Source organism: Thamnophis sirtalis, unplaced genomic scaffold (genome assembly GCF_051295495.1).
Source record: "Thamnophis sirtalis isolate CommonGarterSnake01/CBP01778 unplaced genomic scaffold, rThaSir2_p1.2 scaffold_12, whole genome shotgun sequence".
In the NCBI taxonomy this organism is placed as follows: Eukaryota; Metazoa; Chordata; class Lepidosauria; order Squamata; family Natricidae; genus Thamnophis; species Thamnophis sirtalis.
In genome coordinates, this window is record NW_028261392.1 from 35,993,423 (window position 1) to 36,014,499 (window position 21,077).

The following is a 21,077-nucleotide window of genomic DNA, read 5'->3' on the forward strand; positions in this document are numbered from 1 at the left end:
AAACCTGGCTGTTCCGACAGGCCTGGGGCTAAAGACTTGCAGCCCCACTTCGAATGGTATGATTGTTGTGCTTTTTAATTGTGTATGGTTTTTATGTTTTGTAACTTGTCTGTTTTTCCCCTCCCTTGAGTTGTGAGCCGCCCTGAGTCCCTTTCAGGGAAAAGGGCGGCATACAAATAAAGCAAAATGAAATGAAATGAAAAACATAATCCTAAAGATTAAAAAAACCCTGAATGCTAGTATAACTTAACCATTGAATATCTGGCAAAACGATGTTCCTTTGTAGATTTTCAGCAAGTAGATCTTAAAGGTATTAGTGAATATATTCAAGCTAAAAGTATGTGTGAATTCCACAGCTTTGGAGCAATGAACTAGGTTTCCCTTGTGCTTTTTCCAGTTTAAGAGAAAAAAAAAGTTAATTACTTGATTCTTGCACTTTCTTTGATTATTAAGGACACTTTTTTAATCTATATAATACAGTATTTTGCTACCTTGGGTATAAGAGGAACTTTTCCACTGTGAAGAGAAGCATTTACATATGTATCAATTGACTTTGACAATTGACTATACTATTTTTGTATATTTGTGCTACACGCAGAGTACACCTTTTATGCCTAGGTATTTTAATAAGTAAAAACCCCCAAACATACAAATCTTGACTAAAGCAACTCCATTTTAATTTTTCCTGAACTGTGGGAATCAGCAAGCAGATGCGCATCAGTGAAAATTAAACTAATAGGCAAGTGAAAAAAGGAACAACAGCAATAACTTTATCACCATACGAGGTCATGCATTGATTCATAGAACTGGGAAGTGATTCATCAAGTTCAGTCAGGGTCCAGAGAACAGCAATCAGAGAATTTAAAAAGTTAATAGCGAACTTCTATGCAATAAGTCACATTTGACCAGGAACATTGCGGATCAATAATAGGCTGAGGTGATGTGGAAAGCTATTCATGAGGGATACAAGAATCATTTCTACAGATCTCTGTCTGTTCCATTAGCTGGACTCTCCACTGTGCTATGTAGCTGGCTTTCCCAACAACGTACTTGGAGCTTCTCCAAATTCAGTTGTAGGCAGGTATACAAGCTGGTACAAGAGAGTAAATGTATGCATGAGGGTCTTTTTATGTAATCAGCATTAGACTTGATGAAGCCTTATTGTTGCTGAACCTCAATGTCTTGTTTTGCTCACTGTATAAGATTAGGCTACATTTCCAGAGACTGGCAGCTGCTCTGCTGCAAGGTGCAAGCCATTCACCTGTTTGTATGAGAAAGCAAGGGACATATCCTTGGAGCTAATTTTCCAAGTATGAAGCATTGCTTTCTGAATCATTAATGCAGCTGCATCTGTTTTTAGGTTTAAGTGATTGAAAGATGCTCTTGGCCTGTCTCTGAATGCATGTGCAATCACAGTTACTTAGCTGAAGATATTTCTTAGCAGAAATTTACAAGGGATTTTGAAATGAAGCATGCATCCCAAGAACTGGACGGCTAAGACAAGCACAGTTGTTTCTATCTGGTGGCAAACGTAGAAATTTTTTCTGCATTTTTGCACTAACTTGTCATTTACAATAGATATAAAGAGGAGCAATTATCTCCTAAGACAAATATTTATTTTGTCAACAAGACACATGGTCCAGGAAACTCAAATATACAGTATACAATTTTGAACATTCTGGCTGAAAAGTGGAATACCCATGTAATGAATTGGCATTTGCAACATTTCGGTAATCAGGTCATACTAATGATAATGACAAATGCCTGATGCCAAATGTTATGCTGTATCTAAGGGGAAGATTAGCTGAGCTGCATTATTTGGTGAGACACTAGATTGGATAAAAATTAGATCCATAGATTGAATCCATTTTTATTGGTAGAAGAAAAATTCCTGCAATTGTGGCTCCAATTTGCTTGGGAATATTTTAAATATTTTAAAGTGTGGTTTTACTATTGCAGTATAAAGCAGTACTATCACTTTACATGATTTTGGTACAGTCCCTCTGTTGATGCAGCCTAGGACTGCATTCGACTGTTTCAAAGTCAAATGCATTCATTCAAATACATTCATCTTGCACATGTTCCACTTTGAAACACTTCAGAAAGTGTTGATTTTTTTACAACCTCACTCCTACATACGCATGTGAGGAAGTTGCTATGGTGCTAAAGGATATGCATGTGAGGAAGTTGCTATGGTGCTAAAGGAAGATGCAGAGAAAGATTAATTCTTCATAGAATGTTATGTTGCTAACATACAGGCATTTCTGAATAGGGACAAGAAATACCATTGAAAATTACTATAGTGTCATTTTCAAATGTCAGCCAGAAGATGTCGCTGTGTACATAATAAATAAAAATCCAAGCTGTTTCCTAGTAAATTCATCTTAATGGCTATTATTATTCCTAATCAGGTGTTCCAAATTCAGTGAGTGTTTCTTTCCTATAGCTAGTAATACTTAAACATTCTAAATTATTGAAATATATCTTAAATGAATTAGATGTAGATTTGGGATGAATGCATCTTTAAAATGGAATTGTAACTGTTTATATTCAGATGTTCCCAATTTCAGTATGGCAATACTTGTAGGATTGAAATTTGGCTGAGTTATTCCATTGTGCTATAAGTAGGAGAATAATGCAGTTTTTCAGCATCTACTTCTGTGGTCCAGCTTCTTTGAGAGCCAGCAACAGAAGAGGAACAAAAACAGTTCTAAATGGCACTGTAGCTTTGTGGAACTTCTTCTATAGAAGAGGTTAGAACTGGCAGGAACCCATCCCTGCTGCTTGGACACAAACAGATATGGCAAATTGGCCTATCTGGCTTTTCCAAGCAGCAGTTCCTAATCCCTTCCATCACAACTGGGTTGTCAAACTTCCGGCCCATGGGCCAGATGCATCACACGCTGGCCACGTCCATGCCTGGTTTAGTGAACGGGAAAAAAGTCCCGATAAATCATGTGACTCCACAGTGACGCTGCCATGACGCCATGAGTTTGACACCCCTGCATCACAACCTTGATTGTTATAAAAAGGTAAAGGTACCTCTCACACATAGGTGCTAGTCATTGCCCAACTCTGGGGGCAGTGTTCATTTCCATTTCAAAGGGGAAGAGCCAGCACTGTCCAAAGACGTCTTCATGGTCATGTGGCCAGCATGACTAAACATTGAAGGCACATGGAACGCTGTTACCTTCCCACCAAAGGTGGTTTCTATTTTTTCTACTTGCATTTTTACATGCTTTTGAACTGTTAGGATGGCAGAAGCTGGGACAAGTAATGGGAACTCACTCCGTTACATGGTGCTAGGGATTCAAACCGCCGAACTGCCGACCTTTCTGATCGACAAGCTCAGCGTCTTATCCACTGAGACACCGCATCCCCTTTTAATATTTAATATTGTTATACCTTTCCACAAATCTGAAGAACTGCCTATGTAATTGCTTCTATCTTTTACTTTTTTCTTTTTTTGCAATAATAATAATAATAATAATAATCCTTGCATCTTTATTCAGGAGAGAGAAAGGGGAAAAAACCCCTCTTTTTCTCAGCTTTGCTTGGTGTGTGTGTGTGTGTGTGTGTGTGTGTGTGTGTGTGTGTGTGTTTGTAACTGGACGAGTAGCCAGCATTCATAGATTAAATTCACTGCCAGAATGACACTACAAATTTCAGAAGAAAGGACAAACTATTAAGTAGATTAAGGATAGTGACTAAATTGAAGACAATACAGGATAAAGGGGGGAAAAAATCTTGAATCTTGCAGGTTTTAACTCAGAATTAATGTTCCATGGAGGAATCAATATCCAGGCTTGTACTAAGTGCAGGTAGCCTAAAGAGGCATAAAAATACAAAGAAAACAGCTCAGATGAAATTAAATTTAAATAACCTAAAAAAATCCCAGTTTGCTGCTAATTCCATGTTTAATTAGATGGCTGCTTCCGTATGATTCTCCAATGTACTTCTGGTTTGGGGCATTTTTTTCCCCTTAGCCTGATATGGATCAATCTTTCTGAGGAGAGAAGCCCACTTATCTAAGGTTGAAAAACTAAGATGGTTCCTTCTCCCCCCCCCCCTCTCTGCGTAGACTAGACTGCAGTTTTCTTGGCAGGATTTTGGTTTTACCATTATCTGCTTTTTAGGGTGGAGAGAGATCAACTATGCCTTGGTAGGATTAGAATTCCTGGTTTGTAGCCAAGTGCCTAAACTAGCAATAGCAACAGCAATAACACAATATGTAGACTTATATACCGCTCCAGAGTGCTTTTACAGCCCTCTCTAAGTGGTTTATAGAGTCAGCATATTGACCCCCAACAATCTGGGTCCTCATTTTACCCACCTTGGAAGGATGGAAGGCTGAGTCAACCTTGAGCCTGGTGAGATTTGAGCTGCCGAACTGCAGTTAGCAGTCAGCTGAAGTAGCCTGCAGTACTGCACTCTAAACATTTTTCCACCTTGGCTCTATTACATCAATCTGGTTCTTTTCTTTCAATAGAGCTCTTCAAGCTGATTGGATGATCAACTGTCAGAGATGCTGCAGTGACCTTAAAATCCCTTTATACTCTAGGACAAGGGTGTCAAACTCAAGGCCCGTGGGCTGGATTCAGTGCTTAGATCTGGCCCGCAAGGCTGCCCTGAAAACAGTGAAAGACCAACCTGCGATGCCTCTGCCAGTGAAAATGGAATTTGAGAAGGCTGCACACAGCCTTCCTGAGCTCCGTTTTCACTGGCAGAGGGTTGCAGGAGGCGGTTGCAGCTGAAAATGGAACTCGGGAGCCTATTTTCACTGACAAAGCGCTTGGGCCACCACAGGTGCCCCCAACACAAGTGATGTCAAGCTGGCTATGCCCACGCTGGACACCCGAGGTCAAACAAAACCCTGATGCGGCCCTCAATGAAATTGAGTTTGACACCCCTGCTCCAGGACTCTGGTTTTAAAAGCCACATTGAATGAGTACTGCTATGATGAATCACGACTTGGTTATTGTAACATGTTGGTATGAAACTACTCTCATGGAACCCCTTCCATCTTAGGGTACAGAATGAGTCATGCTCCAAGTGTGCAATTGGATGGATCATTTATGGTAGAATGATAATGGGTGAGAGATTGCTCAATATACTAGGGAAAATGAGGGGAAAGGTAATATAGAAGTTAAAACAGGAATTTCAGATGGTGGTATCCCGTTCCCACCCCCCCTGTATGTTCATGACCTCTGTTGATTTCTGGTTAGCTGCTTGGACAAACTTTATCCAGGCATCTTTGGAAGACAGTTTTTGCATAAAAAACATTTGCATGGATTCTCCTGAAATGTCCTGAAAAACAATTGCAGATAGATTTGTTACTTTAATTTTATTATTATTCATTTGGTGTCTCACACCTTAATTTATGAATGGATAACCCTGAAATATTATGTTTGAGATACAAGCAATCTAAATGTACTCCTGAATCTGTGGCAAGGTACCAGGTCACCTATAGCAGTCACGTAGGCATCAAATGATAAATTGCATACATAGAAAAATATGTTCTTAGACTTCAGATGAAAACAAAAAGACAAAAACAAATGGAAAGGTTCTTAAGGGATACGGTGGTTCTGGAACTGTCAACATTTTTTAAAACTGATATGATTAATACACATATAAACACTGTTTTATAAAAGATATGCTGCAGATTTTTGTTCATTTCTGCAATGTGCTTACAATCCATTATGAAGGTTATAGGAATACTGCACAGGTATTCAAAAAGCTGTAATTGTATTTGAGGGGAAGAAATGCTGCTACTTTGAGAATTTTTTTTTATTAAAAAAATGCACTGTAATGACTTTGGTGAATAAATTAATGAACAAGTCAACATGCAACCAGTATCATGCATCATTTTCATTGCCTCAAAGAATCACTCATCTAATAATGTAGGTAGCTTGCCATCTCTTGACTAAGGTTCACTCTTTGATATATGCCCAGTGTTCTCAACCACGCTGAAGGTTAATATATAGTGCCATTTGTGCTTTGCAAAAAGCTTGTCGACATACTCGAAGGGAATACTTTTGATCTGAGGGTTTCACTGTAATTATAATATTACCACAGTGAATAAATTTAACTTGAGGAAGACAGTGGTTTGAAGGATGTATTTATGTTTGGATCAGATACAGAAGTCAAGCCTACCATAATTTTTCATTTTCTTTGGATTGCATACATTTCTATGAACACATTTTGGAATTCACTCCTACACTCAATCATAAAAGTTAAGGTGTTTGACTTTAGTAGATCTAAGCACAAGATTATTTCCTCAACTTCTCAATTATTAATATTAGAATTTCTTTTTTCTTTTCTTTTTAGGAGATGTGAAGCTTGAGAGCTGTACCTGCAGCTAGAAACGGTCACATCTCAGTATACTGGCTCTTTTAACTGCATCTTGCATTTTGGAACTGAATTTATTTGTACTTATTAGAAAAGGAGAAAACACATTGGTACCATTCTTCAGATTCAGCTCTGCTGCTGTTTATTAATGATCTTTGCAACTGTTGAAAAAAAAATAGATAACGGATAAAAAGCCATGTAATCTAAAATTCACTGCAGATTATTTGGGTTCTTTTTCAACAATGTTGGCAAACCACAAGTATGACCACATTTATGTCTCTCACCAATATATCTCTAATGTCACCAGGAGCATTCAGCAACCAAGGTGACACCTACAACTTTGTCCTACTTTGCTCAGTGTTTACCTGTTCAATTACAGTTGCATTATTCACACATATGCTTTAATTTCATAATATACTACTTTGAGCCAGAAGGTGAATCGACAGGAATGATTCTTCAGTACCCAGTGATAGGTTTTCATTTTTTTTACTACCGATTAGCGCACACACGACATTTCTGCGCATGTGCAGAAGCATCCGGGTGGGTGGATGGAGCCTTTCGTCACCGCTATTACTGGTTCGCCTGATCCGAGCCAAACCGGGAGCAACCCACCTCTGCTTATGACCTACTGACCATAATGCCCTAGTGAAATGTAGAAAGGATTTAAGGATTTATTCTTTGCTTCTTCTTCTCTTCTTCTCTGTTACTGAGCCTGTACTTTGTCTACGAGAGTGCAAATATCAGATCACTTTTTTTTTTGCTCTGGTTCCCAGACTCACCTGTAAGGAAAATGTGACCTCTTTTCTTTCCCTTCACTTTCCCCAATATTATAGTCTGTTGAGAACTAAGTCTTCACATAATGTGTCAAAAGTAGGATAATTTGTGCCTAGTCACTTGTGCTTTGAATAAGAGCTCTGCATTGAAATTATTTGATGATCTATTTGTTTGTTTTCTTGGCTATCCAGGGTATTTTCAGGAGTCTTCAACACCAATGTTCAAATTAAAAGCATCAATGCTCCTTCTGTCCTGCTTCTTCAAAGTCCAGTTTTTCACTTCTAAAGAATGACATGGAAAATTTTTGCCAGCACAATTCTGTTACTTGTAGATATGAACATATCACAATATGTGTATAACTTTTCTAAGGCATTCATTGCTACTCTACCAAGTGCTATTTTCAATGTGTTTCTGGACGGCTGGTTCCTTTACTGTTAATAGTCAATGCTAAAATGGAAAATCCATTGGCATAATATTTTAAGGCTATTTAATGTCTTCTTTAGTCTGTGGAATCATTTTGAGGATACCTGTATAAAGTTCAGTTACAACAGAATTTCAGGTAAAAGTTATAGTACTAAAACACCTGATCAGTGCAATCAAACAAGATCATTTTGAATCTAACTGCTGTGCTAGTACTTGGTTTGCTGTGCTACCCTTTGGTTTGATGGTAGCGTTCTGTTATCTGCTATTTCTAATATTAACACCCTTAATTTCAGAAATGCAAGTGGAGATTTTGGAAATGATAGAAATCAAAATATAATTAAACTACTGAAAAGTCAAGATGCCATAATATTGAGCAAAAGGCAGCCTAGGTAGTTGGCAAGTTAGGACCTGCTAAGAAGTTTAGCTTATAAATGAGAAGGGTGAAGCTAAGTCAAGCAGAAAAGTAAAGGTTGAGTATGGCAAGTATAGGCATCTGATCTTTATTGTAGTTCTGAAAAAGGATTTCAGCAGATATCCTGCAAGCTTAACTCGTTGGAGATTCCATTCTGTAGAATTACACATTTGTCATTTTTTCCAATTAGTCATTCTAAATATTGCACAGACATGTCCAATCAGAAAAAGAAATGTTTTCATGCAAGCAGGTCAGATGAAATTTGCTTTATTGGGTCGAATTTGAAATTCTACTGTGTCCTTGAAGCAATTCAACCCTTTGCGCTTATATTCACATGATTAATGCATACAGGAAGTAAGCTATATGTTGGGAATACCTATAAGGAAAGGGCAAGTCACTTTGATTTTTTTTTTTGCATCTGCCATTAGTCATTGTGTTTAACCAATGAGATCGCCTTCCTCAAAATCTTGTCATTAAGAACCATGTTTTTTTAAAAGAACAATATAATAGTTTAAAATTATATTTGGGACATTTTAATATTTAGGAAAAAAATTAACATTGGCATAGAGGGTTAAATCAAATGGTTTTAAAGACATGAAACATAATTATATCAATAGTAAATTAATTTTAATTAACTTTAAAATAGTTATTTTCCTGACTTTACCTACTCATTTGACTTGGGCTCACCTAGAGGTACGTTGTAACAGAGTACTTGATATTTTCACCCACTTCTTCATCATACGGAAAAAGATTTAGTTCTGAGTCTAATAGTTTTCTTCTTTAACTTCATTCATGACTTAGATGAAGAACTTGAGAAAATAGCTATCAGATTTTCAGATGGCACAATCATGGTTTGAATTGTTCATTTTTGAAAGTAAAATAATCTTGATAGGTTGAAAATAATAACAATATAATTGAGAGAAATGTGTAATTGTTCATTTAAGACAAAAAAAAATCAAATGAACAGGTATAGAATGGAGGATGGTAGACTTGTATTGTGTGAATAATGAATAATCTCAAACTAAATATGAGTCAGTGGAATGATGTGATTGCTAAAAAGCCAAATGTACAATTGTTTATTGAGAAGGAACATGGCAGCACTCAATTGTCTAACAAGCAAATTGTATATTCTTTATTATTGGGTAATTGGGTGGATTGGTGGGTGGAACTGGGTGGGGTAATGTTGCGTTTGTTAGAACTGACTTGGATTTGCTTACCTTTGTATCTTAGTCATTTAGTGCTGGTTATCATGTAGTTTCTTAGATAGAGATAAAGTTTTTCACCAAACAAACTGACTCTGTTTATTTTCAAGGTGAACGCTGGAATGTGACAGTAAGTCAGTTCTAACAAACTTAACCCCATCACCATATATATACCATTGCCCCACCCAATTCCACCCACCAATCCACCCAGTTACCCAGATGATACCCCTAATCACCAGCACCAGTCACCATGACCCTCAGCCACACACCCACTCAGTGACACCATTGCCTCCTTCCTTGTCGGCTGCACTCGGCTACAGTCAAGTAGAAGCGTTACTTCAGAATAGGCAGCTGTACCTGAGTAGAAGAGTTACTTCAGAAGTGCAGCTGCTGTCCAGGAGGTGTGCCGCTGATGACGTGGGTGGTGTGCCTGCAGAATTGTGTGGAAGCCATGTGGAGCTGTCCGCATTGCCATGTGGCCCTGAAGAGTTCACTCTGGAGGAGACAGCCCAAGAGCTGCACTGCCCACATGCAGCCAAAGGCTCTGCCGACATCAGAGAGGGGAAGGGCTTCGGCAGCAGCCCCAGCAGTATTAGCATTGGTATTAGCAGCATGTAAGCATGGTCGAGTAAATGTGGCATCGGCAGTGGCTGGGTGGGTATGTCGTTGGCATCGGCAATGGCGTGGAAGCCCTTGGAGAGGTTCAGAGGTAGCAGCCCCATGGAAAAACCGCTGACAGCTGCCCTATGAATGTCAGCACGAGGGATGACACCATGGGGCAGGAGGACAGGAAATAAGTAACTGAAACCAGAAAAACAGATTCTATTGAATGTTATAAAAACTTTCTAATAATTGCTGTTCAGTAGCATACAGTAACCAAGAGAGATGATGAAGTCCCTTTATTGGATCTAAATATTGATGCTTTTATTTGGATTCTTCACAAAGCCAAAAATTGGACTTAACGACCTAAACAGTTTCTCCAAATCTTGAATTCTATCGTCTTTGTAATATAGCTTTCAACTTGTCATTCAAGGATCAGGTGTGACTCTCAGCCATCCCTGAATACTTTGCCTGACAATTAGACTGATTATTTTTTTATTTCAAATATTTATACCACGACATTTTACTTGAAGTTACTTGATTTCTTAGCTTTTAAATGCTGAACTATGGATGACTTGTAGTTGAATGTCTGAACTAAATATATTAAATCTATATATTGAATGATTTGGGGACATTGGATGATCCCAAAGTCTCATTTTTGTTATTGCTCACTAATATCTCACTTCACTCATGTAAGCAAGTATCTATGGAGTATAGCAATTATCAAGAGCTAAACATGCATATTAGACTACCAAGCTTATACTAAATCTACTCTGTTACAAAATGCTACATTTTCACAGAATTTTCCTTAGCTGAATTTATTGAAAAGGAAAAGGGAATTGGTTATAGAAATCATAGCAAACTGATGTGTATATTTCAGCACTCACTTTATCTCTACAATTATTAGGATGGAACATTCTTGATCCTGAACAAGAGGGAAGTTAGCTTTTAAACTTCTTTTCAAAGGAAGAATGGGCAGAAGCTCTGAAGTTACAGTCTTTAAAAGTCTGACGTATTCCTGGTCTCCTAGGAAAGGAGCCTACTACAAGAAAGTCAGGTGAGGAATGTAAAAGGGATGGATCTCTTCTAGGGATGCGGTTTTACTAATGTGAGAATCATGCCTCTCTCTTTTGCTTTCAGCTTCCTGCCAAATCCTCATTGCACGCTTGCATAATTTTTCCATCCTTCTTTTGTAAAATAATTACTCTAATCATTAATTGGACAGTGATTATAAAAAGTTTAAAAAAAAACAATTATTCCAGACAACTGCTAAATGGAACCAAAGCGTTTGTCCTGATGGATTTGGAATTTGTTGCTTATAATCGGGCTTTTAAGAAGCATTTCACTCAGCTTTGACACATACCTCAAACAAATAGCTGACAAGTCTAATCAGCTGCCCGTACCCAAAGTCATTCTGTTTAGGATGCTTCTTATTTGAATTGTGCTTTCAGTATTGTCTGTCCATCCACACATACTTCCTTTGCAGCTTCTAGATCAGTGATGGCAAACCTTTTCAGCACGCTCATCTAGGCCACAACTGAGAAGAGGAGCTGCTTAGGGGGCATATGCGCACTGGAAAATGAACTTCGGGTTTCTGGCGTGCGCATGTGTGACAGCAAGCTAGTCTTCTGGTTACTGGCGCACATGCATGCATGACAATCAGCTTCCAGAGTGCATGTTCACGCTGGAAAATGGAAGACCAGCTCTTCCAGTTTTCGGCACTGCCACATACCGCGCATGTCAGCCGACATGGCTCCACATGCCACTTTGGACACGTGTGCCATAGGTTCACCATCTTGGTTCTAGATAGTACCATTTTGACTGAACTTTAACCATGATAAAAAGAGGTTCCCCTCTAGTCTTGTTATTAACCAATCAACTGAAGTGCCACACTATTTTGTAAAAATTAGATGGTGCTAAGCATTCTACTTCATGTTCTAGTTATTGATGTTCTTTTGTTTCTGACTTTGTGTGGTCACTTTACCAGGATTGTGTGTCAATAATGGAAGGTCATTTTTATTGATATTAATGGAAGATCATTTTATTGACAATCATTTTTACATTATCAGTGATACTTTTTTCAGCCTCCTTTTCAGCTGATTTTTTTCAATAATCAGGGTATTCTCCAGCGTCCTTTGCATTGGCACTGTGTGTTCAAAATAGTTAAGTTTTAGTTCTGTGATTAGGGATTTCAATGATATTTATGGTTTTCTTCCTCTTGCAATCCAAGGCATTTTCCACAATTTTATTCAGTATCTCTGCACCTTTACCTACCACTACATCATAAGATACTTATAGATTTAGGAATAGACAGCATACAAAGATTTGTAAAAATGCATACATTTTACATATACGAATACAGAAACACATTAAGGAAACTTAGATGTCTCAATGTATCTTAATACATTTGTTCTGACACTCCAGTTTCCCCAGGAAAGCCATGACCTTGATAATTTGCAATCTATACAAAGAAACTAGACTGGGGGCAAGGATGAAGCAGTAAAAATGTATTTCTAGGCCAAAGGAGGGGAAGGAACATGAGGTGGTAAGAGATGGGAAAGAACTATTTAATTGAGGCAGATCAGCCTGTTTCTTTCTCTCAGTAAAAAATAAAATAAAATCTCCGGCCCAATATTTACTATTGTAGAGGAGTATATAATACAATAAAATAGCAGAGTTGGAAGGGACCTTGGAGGTCTTCTAGTCCAACCCCCTGCCTAGGCAGGAAACCCTATACCATTCCAGAAAAATGGCTATCCAACATCTTCTTAAAGACTTCCAGTGTTGGGGCATTCACAACTTCTGGAGGCAAGCTGTTCCACTGATTAATTGTTCTAACTGTCAGGAAATTTCTCCTCAGTTCTAAGTTGCTTCTCTCCCTGATTAGTTTCCACCCATTGCTTCTTGTTGTACCCTCAGGTCCCTTGGAGAATAGTTTGACTCCCTCTTCTTTGTGGCAACCCCTGAGATATTGGAACACTGCTATCATGTCTCCCCTAGTCCTTCTTTTCATTAAACTAGACATACCCAATTCCTGCAACTGTTCTTCATATGTTTTAGTCCCCAGTCCCCGAATCATCTTTGTTGCTCTTCGCTGTACTCTTTCTAGAGTCTCCACATCTTTTCTACATCATGGCAACAAAAACTGGATGCCGTATTCCAAGTGTGGCCTTACCAAGGCATTATAAAGTGGTATTAACACTTCACGTGAACTTGATTCTATCCCTCTATTTATGTAGCCTAGAACATATAAATGACTTTGAAGAGATGACACTCCAGCTATTAGAAAACCATGAACTTGGCCTTGGAAAATAGGAGGAAATGAAAGACAAACTTAAGATTCTCCCACCTTGAGTGGTATAAGAAGAAGGAGAGGAGAAATGCTGTCAGATTCTGTTATCATACTCTCTACCAATAGAGTTTCAGTATTGCTTCTTTTCTGACTTGGTTTAGCTTGAAGGGTTGACATCTGTTGAGCCAAATTTAAGCTGCTTTGCACATGGCTAATAAATATATTATTAGAAGAGACATGGGAAAAACATAAGCAAACAAAAAAAAGCATTGAGATTTTTTAAGCAAAGACAGAGAGAAAGAAGGAATTAATGTTCTTTACATTTCGAATCATAGTGTGTGGTATATGGGAAATAACAAAAAGTAGTGTGAAAAGAGAAAGCATTACAAGGAAAAGAAAACTATAGTTCTAAAAACACTACAAGGAAAGAAAAATAGTTATGTGGACAATAAAAGACCATTGTATAGAAAATGATGGAGTAATGGAGAACATAAGAAATTAAACTGATTAAAATTTAGACTTATGGAAATATAAAAAGCTAGGGAAATTCCATAAGCAAAAATTAAAAATGGACATTTGTAGTATACATAAATAAAGCTCTACTTTTATAGAGTAGAATAGAGAAAAAGAGAATAGTCTTCCAAAAACTTGAGATGATGAATAATACTCAGTGAGCTGTGTTAATACTATGCAAAAATAGAGAAATATTGATGACACTTTCTGCTTGTATGAGTTAAGAAAGGGGATTGATAAACATATCAGTAATTTTATTATTGTAATTCAATACATAGGACTCAATATTGTTCTGTCAAACATTTTAGAAATAATAATATGTTAGAAATGACAAAATGTCTCAGCTTTAGGAAATTCAGTTAAGTGGAATGTTTAATACTTGTTCTCTTTGAACACAATGGATAAACAGCATCATAATACTTGTATATATTTATAACCATGAGTTTCTTTAATATATATTAAAATGAAAAGAGTACAGTATTATTTCTAAAAGGAAGGATTAAAGAAATATGTTGTGATAATTTGAAGGCAATTATAAATATATATGAAGTGCTCAGTATTTGATTTAAGAACTTATGCAAAAATACCCTTTCTAATGCCATTCTAACATTCATGTAGAGTTCTCTTCTATCATCATCATCTTCATTATCAAATTTATTGTTCAGGTTGTAGGTCATAACAGTTTCCTTTCTACAAAAGTAGCCAGTGTAAAAATATATGAACTTATGAGGAAAATGGAGCATGTAGATAAAATACCAGTCTGTATTTATGTTTTGTGTTTTAACTGTTTTAATGGTTTTTGTAATTATTTCCTGTCTAGAGACACGGATTTGAGCTGTGTGGCTACACAAAATAAAAAAATAAATAAATGAGTTATGATGTGTATAATTTTGTGACCAGTCCTCATCTTTATGACCATTATAGTGCCCCACAGTCATCTGATTGCCATTTGTGTACTTACTTTGTGACAAGCAAAATTAATACAAAAGGTGGAAATAAAATTGTAAGATGCAGTTGAATGATGTTAAACAACTGCAGTGCTTTGCTTAACAGCTGAAGTGGAAGTGAGGCTGTAAGCCAAAACTAGATATGTGAAATTATGCTTAGTGACTGTGGCATCATCAAGTTGCTGATCCCAATTATGGTTGCTAAGCAAGGATTACCTGTAAACAGAACCAGGAGCAAAGATTCAAAAGATGATGCAAAATAGATTTATCCAAACAGAAAATGGAATGGCATGCATTTTCACCTGGCACTGTTATCATACCTCCTAAATAAAAAAGGCCATGCTATCTGGGCCGCTAACACAGAGATTGTTTCTTTAGGTATTAACTATCTTGTTTATCTATCTTGTTTAAAGGCAATGCAATTTATCAAACTACTCAGATACATAGGTTAGCATCAGAAGGATGCAGTTTCTACCCTGCCACAGGAGTGTACATGCAAGGCATATTTAATTCAACAACCTGCCATTTCTTAGTGTCCAAATAGGAGAGCAAGAAAGAATGGCCTGCATATAAAGTAATAAAGATGATCTTATGTTCATCTTCCAGGGAATAATTTAGGATCATTACACACCCATTAATGTATCTTGACAGGCCTAAGAAATATGTAACTCAGTTATACTACTTTGGTATGAACAGTTGGAAAGCTTAATATTACAGTTACCAAAAAGGAAGATGAATTTGAATTTAACACTTCACTGTTGTCATATGAAAAGTTGGGGAAAATGTTAAAACTACAAACATCCTGAACAGTCCCATGCTTCCTGATTTTATCAATTCAAGCTTGTCAGCTTCAGTTGAAAATGGTTCTTGGAATCGTCTCCCACCCTGTTTAAATATGGGTGTTGGCAGCAGCCAGGCGCGTCTTAGCCAATCAGACGCGCCTGCAAGCTGTCGGGCTGTCATACGCAAGGCTATTGGCTCGTCCGTCTGACAGCTCAGTATAAAAGGCTGTCAGACGAAGGAGAGGTGCCGGTCTACTCACAGTTTCTGTTCTTGCCTGTAATAATAAACTATTGAAGGTTACCTCAGACGCCTCTTCGTCTTTCCTGCCGCCGATCTAACATCAATATTATCTATCTCAAGTCATAGTACAAAAAAGACAAGACCAGGACAAAACCTATGGTTATATAAAATGAATGAATCACTTAAATTAAAATTAATCACTATAAGGGGAAATTAATCACTATAAGGGGAAAATTGTCACAGTCTCTTACTAGGACCCAGGCAAGATGACACCATCAGTGGGTCTGTAGTTAGTTTGTGAATAAGATGATAACATTTTGCCATCATCCAGAAGATTATTATGAAGTCTCTCAGCTGAAGGTTCAGTCTGGATAATTAGATGAATTGATCATATAATGCCATGAAATGTGCAACCATGAGCAACATTCTTATGCCATCTGTGGAGGGCGGGGGGGGGGGGAATTCTGTTTCCAGGCGGTGGCTGCTGCTTCGCAGAAGACAACATAATGCTGCCTTGTGTTGGAAGGAGCAATCTGTACTTCTATTGGAGAAGATATTTGGCTATTCCACCTCTCAACTCTTGATTTTTAAAAAAAATCACAGCAGCATGTTAGGTTGGGAAGAGAATGCAAAATGTTGGTCTGCCAGCATTTGTAACTTGGAGTGCAACAGAAGTTTGTTGCCATGCATATAAAAAAGGTTTTGATTTTTTGTTTAAATTGCATCCATTTATATGTTGTAACAACCCTCTTACCCTCCTTCCTTCCACTTAAGCTGCTGCTTGGCTTTCAGTGCAGAACAAAGAATAAATGTTCACAAATACATACAAAGCAAGACAATCACCTAGGAAAGAAAGAAAGAAAAGCTAGCAGATTATTTTCCTTTCTGCTTATGAAGAAGGGATTTATTTAAAGGCATCAATCAGGTGAAACCTGAGCAGGAAGAGACAAAGTCTTCAGTTATTTGCAACTTGAATGGATGGCAAGGAAGGACTGATTGGTTGGCAATTCAGAGAAAGGGCAAACAGTGATTGGCTGACAGCTATTTGCAATTTCTACCCTTGTAAACATAGCAACATGACCTTGTCCTTCCTTGCTATCTAAGGGAAAAAATGTAAATATAGTCATAGTAGCTTGGCGTAATCTTGGGTGCATTTTAAACTGGATTGAGAAGGGTTGGAAGATAGAAAGGCCAACCATCTGGAAAAGCTCTGTTGTTTCTATGAAAAATCAGTTTTCTTTAATATGAATCTTATTTTTAGTACCATAATATAAACACTTGGATCACGGAACTTGGCAAGAATATGCATATTGTATATGCTCTGGCAGAAAGCTTTTACAGGGTAAATTAATGATTTTAAGCACCCTGGGAAGAAGGCAGTCCCTGTTTATATCACTTTCTATTTTTAACATTGTTTCATTAGCTTATACTGCATTATGTCTAATTAATTTAGTTGCTTGTACAAATTCTGGCTTCACAAGGCAGATTTGAATTGTTGGGGGAAAAAATTAAAAAATAAAACACTGGAAAGCCCGAGATTAAGACACATAACTCAAATGTGCAATATTGTATAGAGCTTTATTAAATTAGTTTACCTATACATTTTCTCAAAGCCTTCCTTAAAATTAATGTGAATTTTGGAAAAAAGATTAAATGTGGGGAATAGTGTTTCCCCTTATATTTCATTTGCTAGCTTTTATTTTATAAAAAAATTATACCATGATATTTTACTATAAACCAGAGTGATGCCCTAGTTGGAAAATGGTTCTCTCTATGTGTGTGTGGCTCAGTGGCTAAGTGGTCGATAGTTTGGTGGTTTGAATCCCTAGCGCCGTGTAACAGAGTGAGCTCCCGTTACTTGTCCCAGCTTCTGCCAACCTAGCAGTTCAAAAGCACGTAAAAATGCAAGTAGAAAAATAGAGGCCACCTTTGGTAGGAAGGTAACAGCGTTTCATGTTCCTTCGGCATTTAGTCATGCTGGCCACGTGATCATGGAGACGTCTTTGGACCACGCTGGCTCTTCGGCTTTGAAATGGAGATGAGTACTGCCCCCTAGAGTTGGGAATGACTAGCACATATGTGCGAGGGGAACCTTTACCTTTATGTGTGTGTATATGTAACAAAGTCACTGTGGTTTTGAAGTTTTACCAGACTGCTCTGAGTAGGACATAATCTAATCAAACTCAGACCGGAACATTTTAGTTGTTCTGAATCGTTCCCAATAAAATTTCAGAGAGTTCTTCAAGGCAAGTTGGGCAAGGGTAGTGTCTCCCTGCTATCTCTCACCTTCTCCATGAGGTCACCACTTAGACCTTCCCAATTCCTTATTTCTGTGACACTGTTGCTGTGCTTGAATTTAAGCTTGGTCTATCTAGCTGGCCCACTGTTGTCCATCAGTCTCTGCCCAGAACTCAGGAGCATGTTGAGATGAAATAAACATATTTTGGTGCACAGACGGACCACTAGATCCAGCTTCTTCTGTGCCTGGGATAGTCAATGCACAAAACACTTTGCCTATCCCTACTCTTATGGCATTATTAAATTTATTTTTTTACCATTTCATGTAATATCATTTTCCAGACAATCTGCTTCTAAAGAGGGATTCTCCAAAATATTTTACTCTGGCCTACACTGGATTAATGAATCTCATTCAATGGTAACCTTACTGTCACTCTCAGCATCTTTTCATTCCTATTTAAGTATATGGTATTCTGTAATAGTATAATAGAAGTGAACTTTATTTTTATTTGCTTGTGCAGCTTGTTGGAGGCCTCCCAACTCCTAATGAATCTGACAGTTGTCATGTGAATGCTCACCTGGCTGCTAGATGAAGAACCTATTGAAAACTCTGGATAATGACTTAAGTTAGAATTAGAAAAAGGTTGTTGGCTCACATTTTGGATTGTGGACATAATCTTAAAGGTTTCTGACTTTGCTGAATCATTCCCAAAGTCTTCGCCATTTATCTCCCTATTTTTTTAATACATATATTTGTACTCTAAATGTTTCATCTGATTTTGGAACTCTCAGGATAGCTAACAGCAAATATAAAAGAAAAACTATGCACTGTTAGGACCACTAGGCCAAAAGAAATACATTCTTAGTTAATTAGGAAGCTGAGGAATCTTGGGAGAACAGGATGAATCTTGAAAGGCACTTGATATACTAAATGAAAGCACCAGATGGACATTCTTTAGGAAAAATGTCTAAATTTTATGTGTCAGCATGGAAAATAATTTTTTCTAGTAGCCACACATACCAGACCTCAGATGGCATGTAGAGTTGGGCCAATTTAAAGCAGACAGGTGTAGTTTAGAAATCCTGAAAAAAAATCCATAACTATTGTTCATGTATTAGTGAATACAAGTGCAAAATTTGCTATGCATGCAATGTAATTAAGACCATAAATGAAAAGGTCAACAGATGAGATATCATTCATGGTACTAATGAAAGCACATTCTGTATACAACTAAAATAGGAAAAAATTATCATGGGCTTTTCTAAGAATCTCCACTTACCTCAAATCAAAGAAGATTAAACTGAAAACATTATAAATTTGATTTGGGGGCTTTGAAGATATTCCTGGTGGCAAAGACTGTAATACTGCTTAATTAGAAAACACAGAAAACTGTTGTAAACCTAAAGAACTCTATCCAACTAAGCATCTTATGCAAATAATGAGAAATGTATGTACTTTAATCAAACCACAAGCAAAAAACAAGAAGGGATGAAGCAGAAAAGTGGTTTGGTAAAGATTTCAAGGATCACTAAAGCAGCAATGAAATGCTTTCTTGCAAGAATTTCTGTTCATTTCCACCTTATATAGGTCAATAAGGCAAACAGTGTCTCAAGACAGCAGTTCTCAGAGGACCTTTGGCCAAAGCTAGCTACAACAGGCACCAGAATCCTTTCTCAACTCCTGTGGACATGAAGAGAACACAACATGTGATATTAGAAGAAAATCCAATCTCCATCTTTTCCTATTATGACTCTCTTTCAGGAAATTGTTTCCTTTCTAGTCATAAATTCTCCTCAGGCTTTTCATCTTATCTGCAACTGTTGATGCAGGTGGTCTATCAAAGTCTAGATGAAATTATGGAGCAAAAGAAACTAGAAAATGACTATTTGATGTCTCATGAAAGATAGTTTGATGTAATGGTTAGGATGTTGGACTAGGATTAGATTCAAGTCCATCTTCAACTGTGGAAGAAGTTCATTGGGTGATTTGTGGTCCATCACAGTCACTTAACAAAACTTACTTTAGAGGGTAATGGCTGTGGGAATATAATTGTGGAAGTCATGGAAGAAAAGTAAGATACAAATCTAACAAATAAATGCATGAGGAACAAACTATTTCTGAATTCAAATGTTTTTATTTTATTTTCTGTAAGGCTAGTGCACTCTGGGATGTGTTGCAATATTTCTTTTTCTTCAGAAGTAAAGCATATCATCCTCTTAAAGTGGAGATTGATTTTTCAAGGTTAAAACAAATCCAGCCAGATGTTTACTGAGTATTTTTTAAATGGCCATGCATCACTACTCCTGTTATAACTTTCCTTTCCTTCCCATCTGATTGAGTTTAGGATTGATTGCTCAGTTCCCACATTGTCCTTTGAGAGGCATGAATGATTATACCCTGTTTTTCTTGTGGGTGGGGGAATGTCTAGCTCAGCATTAATGCTCACCATTTCTAGGTGATGTCATGCCCTTCTTATGATGCTTTTATTGAAGAGCAGCAGAAGGACAGAAAAGCCAAATGGGCCATGGGTAACTTATGGTAAATCAGAATATGAGAATCCATTGGAGGAAAAGCTAGTCATCAGAACTAAAAACAAAACAAAACCCCCAAACAAACTCAAAAGCAAAACCCAAGCCAGAATATCTCTAGTATATAGAATCAAGAAGCAAAGTAGAAATCAGGGCCACAGATAAAAGAACAAACTATTCAAGCAAAACTTAAAGCAAGTGATCTTTGTGGGAAAGAAGTTTACTAGCTCTTTATCTAGGAAAGTTACTAGCTTAGTTTTACTTAGACCAGAAATCTAGATGTATAACTATCAACTTCAGGAATTTATAGGAATGGGTGCACTAGATAAGGAATCTTGAGAATTTGCTGCACACGTCTAGGGGGCGTCAGATTGGGAAAGACTATGCTAGTTTGCTTAAGTGGCAATAGTTCCTAAGACTTGCATTTGGAAGATGGATAGATGGAAAGGTAAGGCAGTGGGGAACACAACATGAGGAGACACATTTAGTCTGATACTGAAATGTGACAGAATAAGAAAAAAAACTGTTAAAGTGACTCTTCCTCAGAGATGGATTGACATAAATGCTTATGACAGAGTACAAAACTTAAAGCCTAGGGCTTGTGGTCAAGTGAATAGAGAAGGTTAAAAATAAACTACTGGTACTGATATTGAATTCTGATGAGGAAGTCAAAAAGCCTAAATAGGAAATGAATCAAAATCAGCACCAAAGAACTTCCAATGACAGAAGAACATATCAAAGTGTGGGAAGCCCACTGGATAAAAACTTAACTGAAG